General features: G+C 39.1%; 1 protein-coding gene across 1 annotated transcript in view; it reads right to left on the bottom strand.

Annotated features, from left to right (window-relative positions):
* Window positions 1-12,071, bottom strand: part of LOC149717981 (uncharacterized) — a 57,315-nt gene extending 45,244 nt beyond the window's left edge. Inside the window, exons 1-2 of the mRNA XM_089834614.1 lie at window positions 11,437-12,071; window positions 11,208-11,373 (exon numbers count right to left, since the gene is read on the bottom strand). The gene's annotated coding sequence lies outside the window, so the exon portion shown is untranslated. The remainder of the gene's footprint in view (window positions 1-11,207; window positions 11,374-11,436) is intronic.
* Window positions 12,072-12,517: the final 446 nt, after the last annotated feature.

The following is a 12,517-nucleotide window of genomic DNA, read 5'->3' on the forward strand; positions in this document are numbered from 1 at the left end:
AAAGTAGCGTACCATACATACTGTCCTGTAATTTAATTTGGGTTCCACTTTACCTCAACATTGTGACCTGACTGTAAAGTAGCCTTTTTTTTACAAGTTCTCTAGAAATGGTAACTTATTTATAAGATCTAAAGACACTGTTCCATTAATGCTCGATAGATGCCGAGGAAATTTTTAGGTCCTTGTCGCCCGAACGCCACTTTGCATAAAGATCCTTTCTTTCAACTATCAACGAGGCGATCTTTGTTATTGGTCGCCTCTGGAATTTTGTGGGAAATTTCCAGAAGCTCCATTTTAGACCAATTTGGTTTGGGAACTCGGGCCCGTCTTTGGCTAGACTTATATTCTGTAAAGTGGTTATGTAGTGGAAGATGTGACGAAGCTCGCAGTTGCCTTCTATCGAAGTGTCTCTTGGTAAACGCGATTTGCGCCCCAAGTGCCTGGTTCGGCGTGGTGTCTTTTTTACTTGATCATTTCAGCAGGGAGTTATATCCCGGGATGACGTCTCGGGACGTGGGAAATGCAATTTAGTTCCATCAAGCCAGGCCGCGCCGTTTTTAACCCTCCTCCTTCTCTTCTCTCTCGCCTGTGGGAACTTATAGGATGATAGCTAAGACTTGCCATGGCAAGATGAGCTAGAGTCTTGCAACCGCCGCCAAGTGAAAATCTTCTAACCTAAGAGCCTGGATGAGCGGAATATAACGTTATTACGTAATTTTTGTCGCAGTTCCCATTGGATGGCAAGAAAATTTGAGTTTAACCCGAAGATTGTTGTGGCCACGTGACATGATGCCTTGTCTTTATTGTATTCTCGACTTTCACCAGTAGAAATTTGGCGCCACTTGCGAGGAACGTGTGACTTTGTGAATATTGTGGGTGTGCTAGTTAGCAGACGATAGAAGACTTCAGTTGGACTTCAACTACTAGTGCGAACCGATCCCCAAATGTAATTCAGGGCGGTGTAGGAGTTATACGGTATAGTGGCGCTGACTTCATTCCCTCGTGAGCGTCTTGGTCCTAGCTGGAAAGCGCGAGGGGGTTAAACCTAGTTATATCTGATATACAGGGCACTCTATATGAAACGGGAGGGGGGCAAGCGAGTAAAGGATCATGACGAGCTCAATTTGGCGGCTGGTCCCCGTTCGTCCATTTGTTTGATCAACTTCGACAGGCGAAGGCGGAGATACCAGGGCAGAGGGTGGGCGCCAGTCGACGACGACCTGTCAAGACTCATAGCGCCGAAAAGAGACCGTTCTGACGATAACCGAATTTTCTCGTCGACAATCTAACGGGACCTCCTTGTTTCGCTACCACATCGTGGACCAATTATACTGCAGAGGGTGTACTATGAGCGGAATATGAGATGTTCTTCGTTGGAAGAGTTTGCCGATGTCCGAAAACATTATGGAGAGAAGATTGCTGCTTGTGGGTTCCTCTACCTTATTGCTTTTATGTGTCGCCACCAAAAGCTAAGAGAGATCACGATGTTCATCGAAGGGAATTGAGAAAGAGCAGTATATTGGTACAGACATAGTCTTCTCTTTAGACCATTTCGCTAGAATTATGAAGCGGCGGAAGAACCTGACTCTGACCGTGCTACTAACGATAGCGTATCCGAAGTTACGAAGGGTTGTTCCTAGAAGCAGTCCATTCCATGGTCCCTTAGCTACAGAGATGGACGTATTACTTATGGGAAGCCCGTCCGCCGCCTTCATTGAGTATATATTACGATGTTATACGCGTACTTGCTTGCCCTTCCGTTTTTTGGGGTTAGTTGAAACCAGTCCGGTTCGTTAACCGTAGGTCTGCCCTTTTCTCGGATCTGGGTTACCCATGTACCAGTAGACCTTAAATGTGCCCGTATTAACTATTTTGTACTCGGTCCTAAGACGTGTTTTCATTGATAAGTTTGAATGACAAACTATTCAAAATGCTTTGATGAATATGATAAGTTGCATTCCTGATATTGAAACCTGGAAAAAAAAAATTTGTCGATGCAATCTTTACAAGTTTGACTATTCATATTTTTGTTGATACGCTTGAATTTTCTTTTCGTAACTCTCTGAGAATCATTTTCTCCGTTTGGGTTCGGTTGGGTGGGTGTTAGTTGTCGAGGGTTGTGGGTTTTTCTCGTCGAGTATCTTCTCATATTGCGACATCCAAATCTTTTTCTCTCCTCTTTTATCCTCAACGGCGGGCGACGGAAGAGCCTTTTGCAATTCTAAAGATCAATTTGTTTCCTCTAGCTTGTCGCTCGCGGAGCTTCGTACGCCGTTGTTCCCGTAGGCTTCCCTTTTTAAAAGAAACGCTGTATAGTTATATAAGCGTGGGCCCCTTTGGAAAAATTCTCATTTTGTCCCCGCTAGGGCGGCGCCCATGGCTTCAGTCTACCGTCAAAGAAGCCTCGGGTAATTTTGTTGCCCGGCCTTGCTGGCAGCCATTTCTTCCTCGACAAAACCAAGCGGGCTTTGTATATATTTTCCAACGTCCTCCTCAGAGGACTCGAACGCCTAGATACCAATAGATGTAACCTGATAAATAGAAGTATGTCATGGTTCAGCTAAGACCAAGTCTAGTAGTCTTTGCTTCGGGACTTCAGACCTCGCACTCGCCGTTGAAGTATTACTTCTACCGTGCAATATCGTGCGTGAATATTGTAGCGAATTGGGGCAAACGTTGCTTATACGAGTATATATATGTAGTATATACGATCCCAACAAGTATAGATAGTGGATCAAGGATGCATCGGCGCGATGGTGTATGTTCTAAGACCTAGATGAAATCGTCTCTGAATGTGTCTAAGGCCGTAGCTACGCCCGTGGCTTATTCCCGGAATAAATCCGCCTCCGGGCATTATCCCCGGAGCAGCATCCCTTCTGAGAAGGGAAGATGGAGGAGAAGGATGGGAAGATCCGATTCTGCAGACTCTGCCGCATTCGTTGGAAAACGGAATATATAGAAGGTTTGGCTTAGGGGGTCGCCCGAGGAGTCCCCCTCTCCCCGAATTGACTCGTATTATGTCGTACTATGATGCAAAAAGGGAAGAAGCTCTGCTGCTTCAAGAAGGATGAAAAAAAATCGATTCTGTTTCGACAAAATAATACTCGCGTAGAGTTGGTACGCGCGTTTCGTTTGGAAAATTTGTAATATCAAGTGAAGTACCTACCTTTTTCTTATCTGCATGGGAGTAAGGTTTCCCACAGTTCAGTTCAAACAGTTCAGTTTTCGGTTCAGTTCAGTTATTTTCGGTTTCAGTTTAGGGACTAAACTGATTTGATTGCTTCAGTTCAGTTTCAGTTTGCACATCTCCAAACTGATCAGTTTTCAGTTCGGTTCGGTTTATTTCTTAAACTGAACTGATGAAAACTGAACTGAAGATATATTTAAGTACTCTTTCGATCTATCGCGAGAAACGATATCAATACGTTCCCGCAAACATTAGTAGAACAATAGAAAACTGGCATCGTTTAGTATTGCATGCTGTATGATATTTTGGGGGATGTGTAGCGTAAAGTTACCTTATTAGAGTCGCGTATATTTCATCATTTATGTCGCATATATTCCATCATTTATGTCGCGCATATTTAATTATGCATAGAAATAAGCTAATAATTTAAGTCCCGTGATTAGCTGGGACCCTCTGCAGAGAGACACAGGCTAAAAGAATACCAATAATTAGTAACTAAAGAGGGTATCCGTATCGTATCGTAGATATTGAATTTCTGATCCACGGTATTTTAATATTTCTAATGTTGTTAATTTCAATAAGAACTGCTACTCCATGAAGAAGTGGTTCTTATTTAAATTAACAACATTAGAAAAAGGGTATCATAATTAGTTAATTAGTCAAAGTTAAATTGTTCAATGTTAATAATTAGTAGTTTGTGAAATAAACACGACTCTTAAGGTATGGCACTTAACGATTCCAAAATATTTAGTAGTAGTAGAAAACGTTAGCGGTTAATAGTTACAATCTGGGGTTTTCGGTTCAGTTCAGTTATAACTGAAAACTGAACTGATCAGTTCGGTTTCTTGGCTGAACCGAACTGATAATTTCAGTTCAGTTTCAGTTCTTGAAAATCCTAACTGAAAAGTTTCAGTTCAGTTTCAGTTTTAGTCCAAAACCGATTTGAACCGAACTGTGGGAAACCTTACATGGGAGAATGCTAAACGACAGCGAAAATTATTGTGCAAGCCAAACTGCAAAGTACCTGTATCAACATTCCGGTAGAATGAATGAAGTCATTTGAGATCCAAATCTGGTATTTTCTCTGGGCGATTTGCATGGTCAGTATGAAGTTAAACCACCAACTCGTTAGGAGAGTTTTGGACCTTGCTGAACATTTCAACACATGAGCAGAGGAGTTTAGTTGAGCGATGCTTTAATAGGACCTTACTGAACATTTCAACAACACGTGAACGTAAAAATCCAATCCAATACCAAACATCAGCAGTCAAGCGTCTAGGTGAAATCTTATTTGTCTGGGGTTTAGCCCTCGGGCCCCGATGCTTGTGCCGTGCTTCCGTTTATATTGAGCCGAGAGTCCATCGCGCTCAGGGAGAACTAGGAATAGCAAAAAGATCTAGAAGAAGAAGCGCCAGAAGATGATGTAGAAATACGGGAAGAAGAAGAAGAGGAAGAAAAAATTGCGTCGTTGGATGGAAGTTGTACTGCGTGAAGCATTTCCCCCTTCCTTGGGTCTTCAATAATAAAAAAGCTACTGGATTCTCGATGCCATCGTCTCACTCACTATCTTGCTGTGTATGTGGGGATATGGCTTTCCTTCTTTCGCTGAGCATTAGTCCCGATTCTCAGCTTAGACTTATATTTATGCTTTATATGTAAAGTTTCGATGCTCTATTCGTTAGTTATAAAGAAGATCATATATAAGGGAAGATATTTTTGTCATTATTATTTTGTCAATAGAACATTTCGGAAATTGCTTACAGAGAAACCAACACACAGGGGTGAGGTCGCCATTAGGGTATTCTCCCTCGTGCTAAGAAGCAACGCCAGACGGAGCTCGAGTTCACTACACGCGGACGGGAGGCTAGGCAACTATATTTTATGAAAACAAATAATATTTCCTATAAAGGTTTCTTAACTTGGTTCGGAGAATTTTTCTAGTAAAATTAATCAAATACTTTTGCTTTAATTTAAAATGAAAGCGGCATTTACGCTACTCTTAAGTTTAGTAATTATTCAGTTTTTTAAAAATACTTTACATAATTTCTATTAAAACTAAATAAGCTGGAATTTCTATAGAAATTTATCAAAAACCTTGCGCTCAAATTTCGTTCCAGGCGGAAATTATAGTTATTAATGGAAATAATTAGCGAAAATTACCCGTAGCTACGTTTACGCTTTAATAATTTTCAATACAAGTGTCGATACCTTAAGAGTAAGCGCGGGCGAGCGGACGAAATTTTGGGCGTCAAAAAGCAAACTCTATACGAAGATGGGTGAATATTAGCAGCCCTGGTCCTTTTATCATCTCAGGCACGGACAAGCTTCTTTGATGAAGTCAGGAGGACGTTTTAATTTTAGCCTCTGGTCCTTCCGATTATTCTCAATGGGATTCGGAAACTGCGCGCCTTTATGGGGGGAAAATTTTAAAAACCCAAATAATTTTGCTTTGGCTCGGCGCGACTTTTCAATATTTGAATGAAAATATCATCACCCAATGGACCTTCTTCTTTATCTAAACTTTGCGCGTCAGGGTTTTCTAAAACAAACACCGTTTCTACTTAATAAGGGCAAAAAAGTTCCCGCCTTAACTTTTCAATAGCCTAAGCCTTGGTCAAATGTTTACACGTGCTAAAAATCTATCGGAACCATAATTTCTAGAAGCCCGCGCGCGGGAAAGAGGTAAAATTGGCGCCAAAAACGTTAAAGGCAGCCCTTGGTAAATAACATCGAAGCGAAAATCCCGCGCCCTATTCAAGCACGAGCATGCATGCCGTTACTGTATTATACACCAGTTTTCTCGGGCTTTATCTCCTTTGGGAAAATTGTGGCAGTGGGAAAAGGGATAGAATAATTTTAAAGTTTACCCCCTTCCTTCCTTTCCTTCCTTCGCCTTAGTTCCTTACGTTCCTTCCAGGAACCCGGGCCCTTTTCGTTCAAACAACGATTTTCTATTGGATAAAATAGCTACGGTCCGATTTATCAAGAATTTATTTACATTTCCCATTGAAAGTTGCCACTGTAGTTCCTCCAACTTGATTCGATTGTAAACGAAACAACGCGTAACTACAATAATCTCAAATTCATGGTAGAATTAAGTAAGCGCATTGTTTTACTAAGGAAAAGAAAGAAAAAACAAGATATTTTTCCCGAGCTTAAGAAGTGGATGCGAGAAATTTCGTATCCGGAAATAATTAGGTCTCCTTCGTTGTTGACTCAAGTAAAACTTTTATCTCATTTTCCTCACTTTTGTTTTTGGGGGTGATAAAAAAAATGTTTCCTCCCATTTCTGATGGAGATTCCCTGGGATATTTGACAACATTTGGCGATAGGTTTTAAGCGGATTCCTTTGGGATTTCAATAATTAATGGCATTTCGTCGTGCCTTTTCAGGCGAAAAATTACGCTTCTCTTTTTGTTAGTATAGAATTAGGCCTAAAATGTTGTTGAATTTTAGCACTGAATATACTACCATTTTATAATGAAGGACGTAATTAATCCCAATTCCGTACAACATATATACTGTACCGTTATTTATTTTGGTTAGAAAGAACATTTTAGACGCTGTACACCATCACGTCTCATCTTCCTATAGCTGATAAAACTGATGGCGTCGGCGAATAACGCTAGGGGCTTATTGCTTCTGGGGGAGCGTCCTCTGGCGTCTCTTCTATACAAAAGCGGATGGGAGGGGAGGGGAGGGGAGGGGGAGAGCCGGAGGATAAGGTGCCTTTAAAAATGCCCGAGGCCTGAAAGCTCGATTGGAGATTTCAATAGGAAAACTAGAGTCGAATAGGCCTTGGTTTTCCCCGTCTTTAAAGGGCAGAGAAGCGGAGGGGTTTCTACTTTCTGGAAAGGGAAAATGTCCATTGAAAAGCCAACCCTACCCCATTCCCCCGCGCCACCTAGTATCGACAGAAAGAAAGAGCTGAAATGGCATTTTTTGAGTTCATTGGAAAAACTTTTCCTTTTCGAGTTTTTTTATCCTTCTCTCTCTCTTTCTGCTCCTGAGCTTCTCTTCATCCCATCTTTCTTCCTCCCGATGCTCTCGGAAAATATATCAAACCCAATCTTTTCCGTGTAATAAGAAGTCCTCGTGCCGTTGCTACCGCGGATTATAATTAAGAATCCAAGGAAACCCAACCCCAATTTTTTTTATTTCCGCTTTTCTTTTTTTCTTTTTAAATTTAAAAAGATTGCTTGAATTTTAATGATGAGGCTACGAATATTTAAATGATGGTTGATGAACGAAAGCTTAAAATGATCCTGGAATGTAAAATTAAACTGGGGATGAGGCTATAATCCAGTCATGTGACGTACTCATTTTACGTCTATAAATCTGTCTTCCACTTTGAAATAAATATTCGATTAAACCAAACAAAATTATTTTTTGGGGGACCCACTTAGTTGAATCAATCGCTGATAGATGGCGAATAGTATTTACCCCGCCTTTTCAGATTGAATACTATGCAAGACCTTTTTCCATCCGTCTCTCCTCTCTTTCCCAGCATCCCTATTTACGGAGAAGAGGAGAGAATATTCCTAGAGGCCGAGTTGGACGGGGGTTTTCCTTACCCCAGGGCGTAATCTTGTCCGATGCCTTCTGCAGTTTAGTGGGAACTTTTTCGCTACACTTCAAACAAGCGCCGAGCGGCGCTTTTTCGCTTAACCTAAGAAACTCGAGTATCTGCCCGTTTATACTGTTTAAAACTAAGCAGCATTTGGTCTAGGCTTAAGCTGCGTTTGCGTTGGTTGGTTTTAGGATTAAATTTTATTTTTGCTTATTTCATCAAATTCGAATATATACTAATGCCTTGTTTGTTTATAATATTCCAAAAATGAATTTTCTAATCGCCTCAGACAAGTCTTTAAATGTTCGTAAGGTTTACTAAGTTGAGTTTAAATAGCTGATATTGTAAATGATCTCCAATCTAGGATATTCTTAAATGAAAACAAACTTTTAGATTTAAATTTTTAATAAAAGTTGCGATAGCAATTGGAAAGGCTCTTTGCGCAATGAACTGAGATAAGACTCGATTTAAGTACTATTAATTTAATTGCTATTGTAATGAATGAAGCAAAGCACGGTCTCATTTCAATATACCAAATCCCACAGGATTATATGCTTCATCTTTGAGAGATTAGAAAATATTTTCTCTTGTTAATATAAATAAAATAATTCTCTTGATTTTGAAACTACATGAATATTCTCGTACGTATTATACTACAGGTCCGTAAAAGTTCCGTGAAATATCCGCCGCTTTCTTAAGAAAGAACAATATATATACCTTAATTTTCAATATTTAATGTCCCTGAGCAGGGTCGAGACAATCTCGGATATAATATCATCCGCCGCACTTCCGCTCTATCTAATATTAAGGAAACTTATTGCCCCCTGGGAATATTATTTATAAAACATCGGGCTTTAATTCGGAAGATAGTTCCGAAGTGACTTAGGCGTGCCATGCAAACATTACTCAACCCTTTTTACTAAATGAAACCTTACAGTATAGTTACGAATGAAGAGAAAACTCCGACGTGTCCTGGATAAAACTTAGAAGTTTATATTCGTGAAAAATTAAATGTCTTTTTCTTCTCCTAGCTCGACCATTGTTATTCGTGTCCTTTATAGAGGAGTTAGTTATGTATATTGTTCGCGAGCTGATGGGTAATACTGTATAACAAGGACATGGCGTTCTGTCCTCCCATGTCCATCTTGTTCGCCTTCATTCATTATCTAACCACAAACAAAGCTGCAATGATTAGTAAAACACGAATCCTTCTAGTGCACCATTCTTCCCGCGTTTATCAACTCTTAATTTCGCTTTGAGAATTCAATGTTACCCAGCTTAGTGTTTTGGTTTCTAATTACTCGGGGATGGGTATACGTCTAGGGAACATTCCCTTTGAGATGTTTGGTGTCTTCAATCTAAAGTATTAAGTTGCTGGTACCCGATGCCCCGGGGTATGCGTGTCAAGTAAAATGCCCCCTTCATCCAATCGCCGCAGGAATTGACCTCGTAGAAAACGCCCAGTCAAAAAGGACAATTATGATATTGCTTTTATATCAAGTTTCCATCCCCCCAACTTTTCATAGCCCCATTTATTTAATTCCGAAAATAACGTATGTCCTAAAATGTATATTCTGTACTTAATATGGTATTTAGTTTACTTAATCAAAGATTTATCTCCGAGTTACGTGCATTTGGTGTTAAGGGTGTCCAGTATAAATGGGATTCGTAGAATCGCGTTTGTTGCATGAGCGTCGATGAGACCCCGTTATTACTTGTCCCATGGCGAGCAGAAAGCATCAAAAGCTACATGGCGAATCTTCGCATCGCGCGACTGTAATTTATGTTAAGGAGGAAAAAAGGAGAAGGCATCTTCTATGGACCGCTATTATTATTCTTTTACGTCACTTTTGAATAGACGACGTTCGCTATAACTAGAAATTGGATTCAATAATACGCGCCAAATCTGCTGGCGCTACTCCCGCTCCCGCTGCTGTATTGAATGACTTAAGTTAAGACTACTTTTGAGTTCAACGATTTTTATACGCTATTCGTTTTGAACAAGTACATAGTAATGCTATCTATCTATGTAGGTAGCATTATTATTATTACTTTGTCGACATTTTTATATTAAATTATTATTCGCCGTCTATAAAATATTTCGGAATTCTATTCTAGACTCTTTAAACGGATCCGTTTCTTTCATAGAGAAATCTTTTTCTTCTTTTTCAAGTACTTAAAGATTAAAGTTTCTTCGGGGATTAGCCCGCACCATATAAAAAAAGTTTTACAGACACATTTTTCAAACCTGCTTTTTATCCGATTTTAAAAATTTTTTTCAAAAAAAAAAAGTTTTAATATCATTCGCGACATTTTTTTGTTGAATCCCTACTCGTCAACTTCATTCACGTGATATGAATGAAATTTAGAAGTAAAACAATTTAATTTATACGCTAAAAGAGCTTTGGTTGTAGGTTTTACGAAATGTCAATGTTTAGGTGTATTTTCAATACACTTTTAGCAATAAAATGATCAAAATATTGAACTCAGTATAGAATACCGAATTCACGAAGTATTCTGGGGCTCAATTTGAATATTAACTTTGAATTAAAATTCAATCATGACTAATATAATTATATTCATTAGGGACATTAACCCTATTTCATTTTTAAAAATTTTAAAAATCGCGATAAAAAAAATTCAAGATGAAGGATGGATACTGTAATGCGAAATAATCGTTTTCAAGTTAATGCGTTATATAGTAATCCCCTTAGGAGGTATTTTTATTTTTTAAGTCTATATTAGAAGCAATGATACTAATCTATCACTTGACACATCATCTCGATACCACTTCAGACGGTACAAATTTTTGACTCATTTACATGAGTCAACTTCAGTTGAGAGTAAACTGGTTGGTTCGTTGGACAATTTGAATCACCAAATTAAACCAATTTTTGTTGACTGAAATTTTTGACCCATCTAGTTGAGTCAAGTTGTGCCGTCTGAAAGGGCATTTAGTTATATATTCCCTGGAATGTTATATAATATACCTACATCTAGATTTAGTGACACGAAACTTAACAAAAATTAAACTTAAAGAAATAATTTTTCCCAAAATGTCACCGCATGCAGTTTTAATTTTCCCACGGTGTTTTTTTTCTTCTTCTGGAATTCCACGATTAAGATAGCGACCTCGTTAATTTACTATCTAATTTATAACGGGTTTAACTTCGGAAATTGATTTGGGAGGGGGGGGGTAAATTATCTTGCGTGGACAATAAAGATATACCTAGTTAAAAGAATATTATATACCTGCAATTGACGACGTGTCTTCCTGGGTCGAAGTTGTTTCTTTTTTTTTTTTTTTAACTTTAAAAGAGATATAGGGTATAGGACGGATATCCTGTGACCTTGAAGGTCTTAAAAGGTTCTCACTACTTGAGATTATAACCGTTTGATCTTTTTTTTATATATAAGAAGAAAAATATCACGAAAAAAAACATTTTCTACCTGTCATCTTGAGTCTTGAATCCATGGGATTTCTTTAACCGTCTCCCATCGTCGCGTGATGAGAAAAACTTAAGCTGTGTAATTATGGATGATGTAAACTTAAGTGTTCCTCTAACTTTCTTGTGTTAAATTTCTTCATCTGCTGCTAAAACGGGATTTTTGTCGCCTTGAATTGAGAGGAAATATTGTTTCATTAGTAACCAAACGTTGTTCGAAAGCATTTACTTACGATAAATATTTATTTGGGCTTAGCTTCCAACAATATAATACCGTACTTAACCCTAAATTAAAATAACCTAAAAGAGGCGTTATAAGCCTTGGTTAAACGCTAAGCCTAATTTAAAACTCGCGGCGGGAAAGTTCGAAGATGCACGAAGACGAGATATTTCAAGATGTACTTGATTTTTCATCCATCGTTTAAAACGCAATTTCAATTATCAATAGGCGATAATTTTAATTAATTTTTCACGTTGTATTTAGACTCCTTACAGCGAGCAGCCTCGAGGTCATCTTCTCAAGTTTACTTGTTTTAAAAACCCTAGTTAATTCCAACGCGTTTTCAAAGTCGAGATAGCCTGTTAAGATTTCAAAGATATAGCCATCTTTTTCGGATGTGTTCTGTATTTATCTTTTTTTCAACCCCAACCCCCTCGCCTTCTTTCCCAGCGATATTTTTTTCCTTACTTCATCTTACTAGGGAGGAGTTGAACAGGAGACGAACTGACTCTTCGATCCCTTCTCTCCCATTGTAGGTGGGAGTTTAGGTTCGCGGTGTAGACTAAGAGGGTAAAACTTTGCCTTCTATCTCGCTTTTCGGCGCCTGCTCTCTAGGCGCAGAGACGGCTTTGTGTCAATCCCCCTGTTTGTCCCGACACTGACTGTTGTTTATTCCCCTTTTTACATCGAAGAGGCTTATACCAGGTCGGCTCCATTTCTACTCCTCCCTGATTTTTACCTCCTTGGGCATTAGATCTACTAATGCTTTCGATACATACGGATGCGACTTTTGACAGGCGTAAAATTCTCTACGCGTTTGGCGGCAAGGTTTTTTTTTGGCCAATCGTACGTAGGAATGTCGGGTCGACGAGCGGATCGCGTTATGGATAGAAGAAGATACGGGGAAAAAGATGCGGGGAAGGGATGAAAAACACCACCACCGAAAAAAAAGTGATTGAGACTTTAATTATTAGGTGCTGTTGGAAAATTGCTCTTTCACTTAAACGATTTGAAAGCTTCCATTTTTTGTTTCTTTTCATACTGATGGGGTGATTCCACCTTTCTATAATTCTTAATTTTAAATATTGCTTTTG

Source organism: Phalangium opilio, unplaced genomic scaffold (genome assembly GCF_054372755.1).
Source record: "Phalangium opilio isolate 3A_F unplaced genomic scaffold, DU_Popi_V2 ptg000003l_1, whole genome shotgun sequence".
In the NCBI taxonomy this organism is placed as follows: Eukaryota; Metazoa; Arthropoda; class Arachnida; order Opiliones; family Phalangiidae; genus Phalangium; species Phalangium opilio.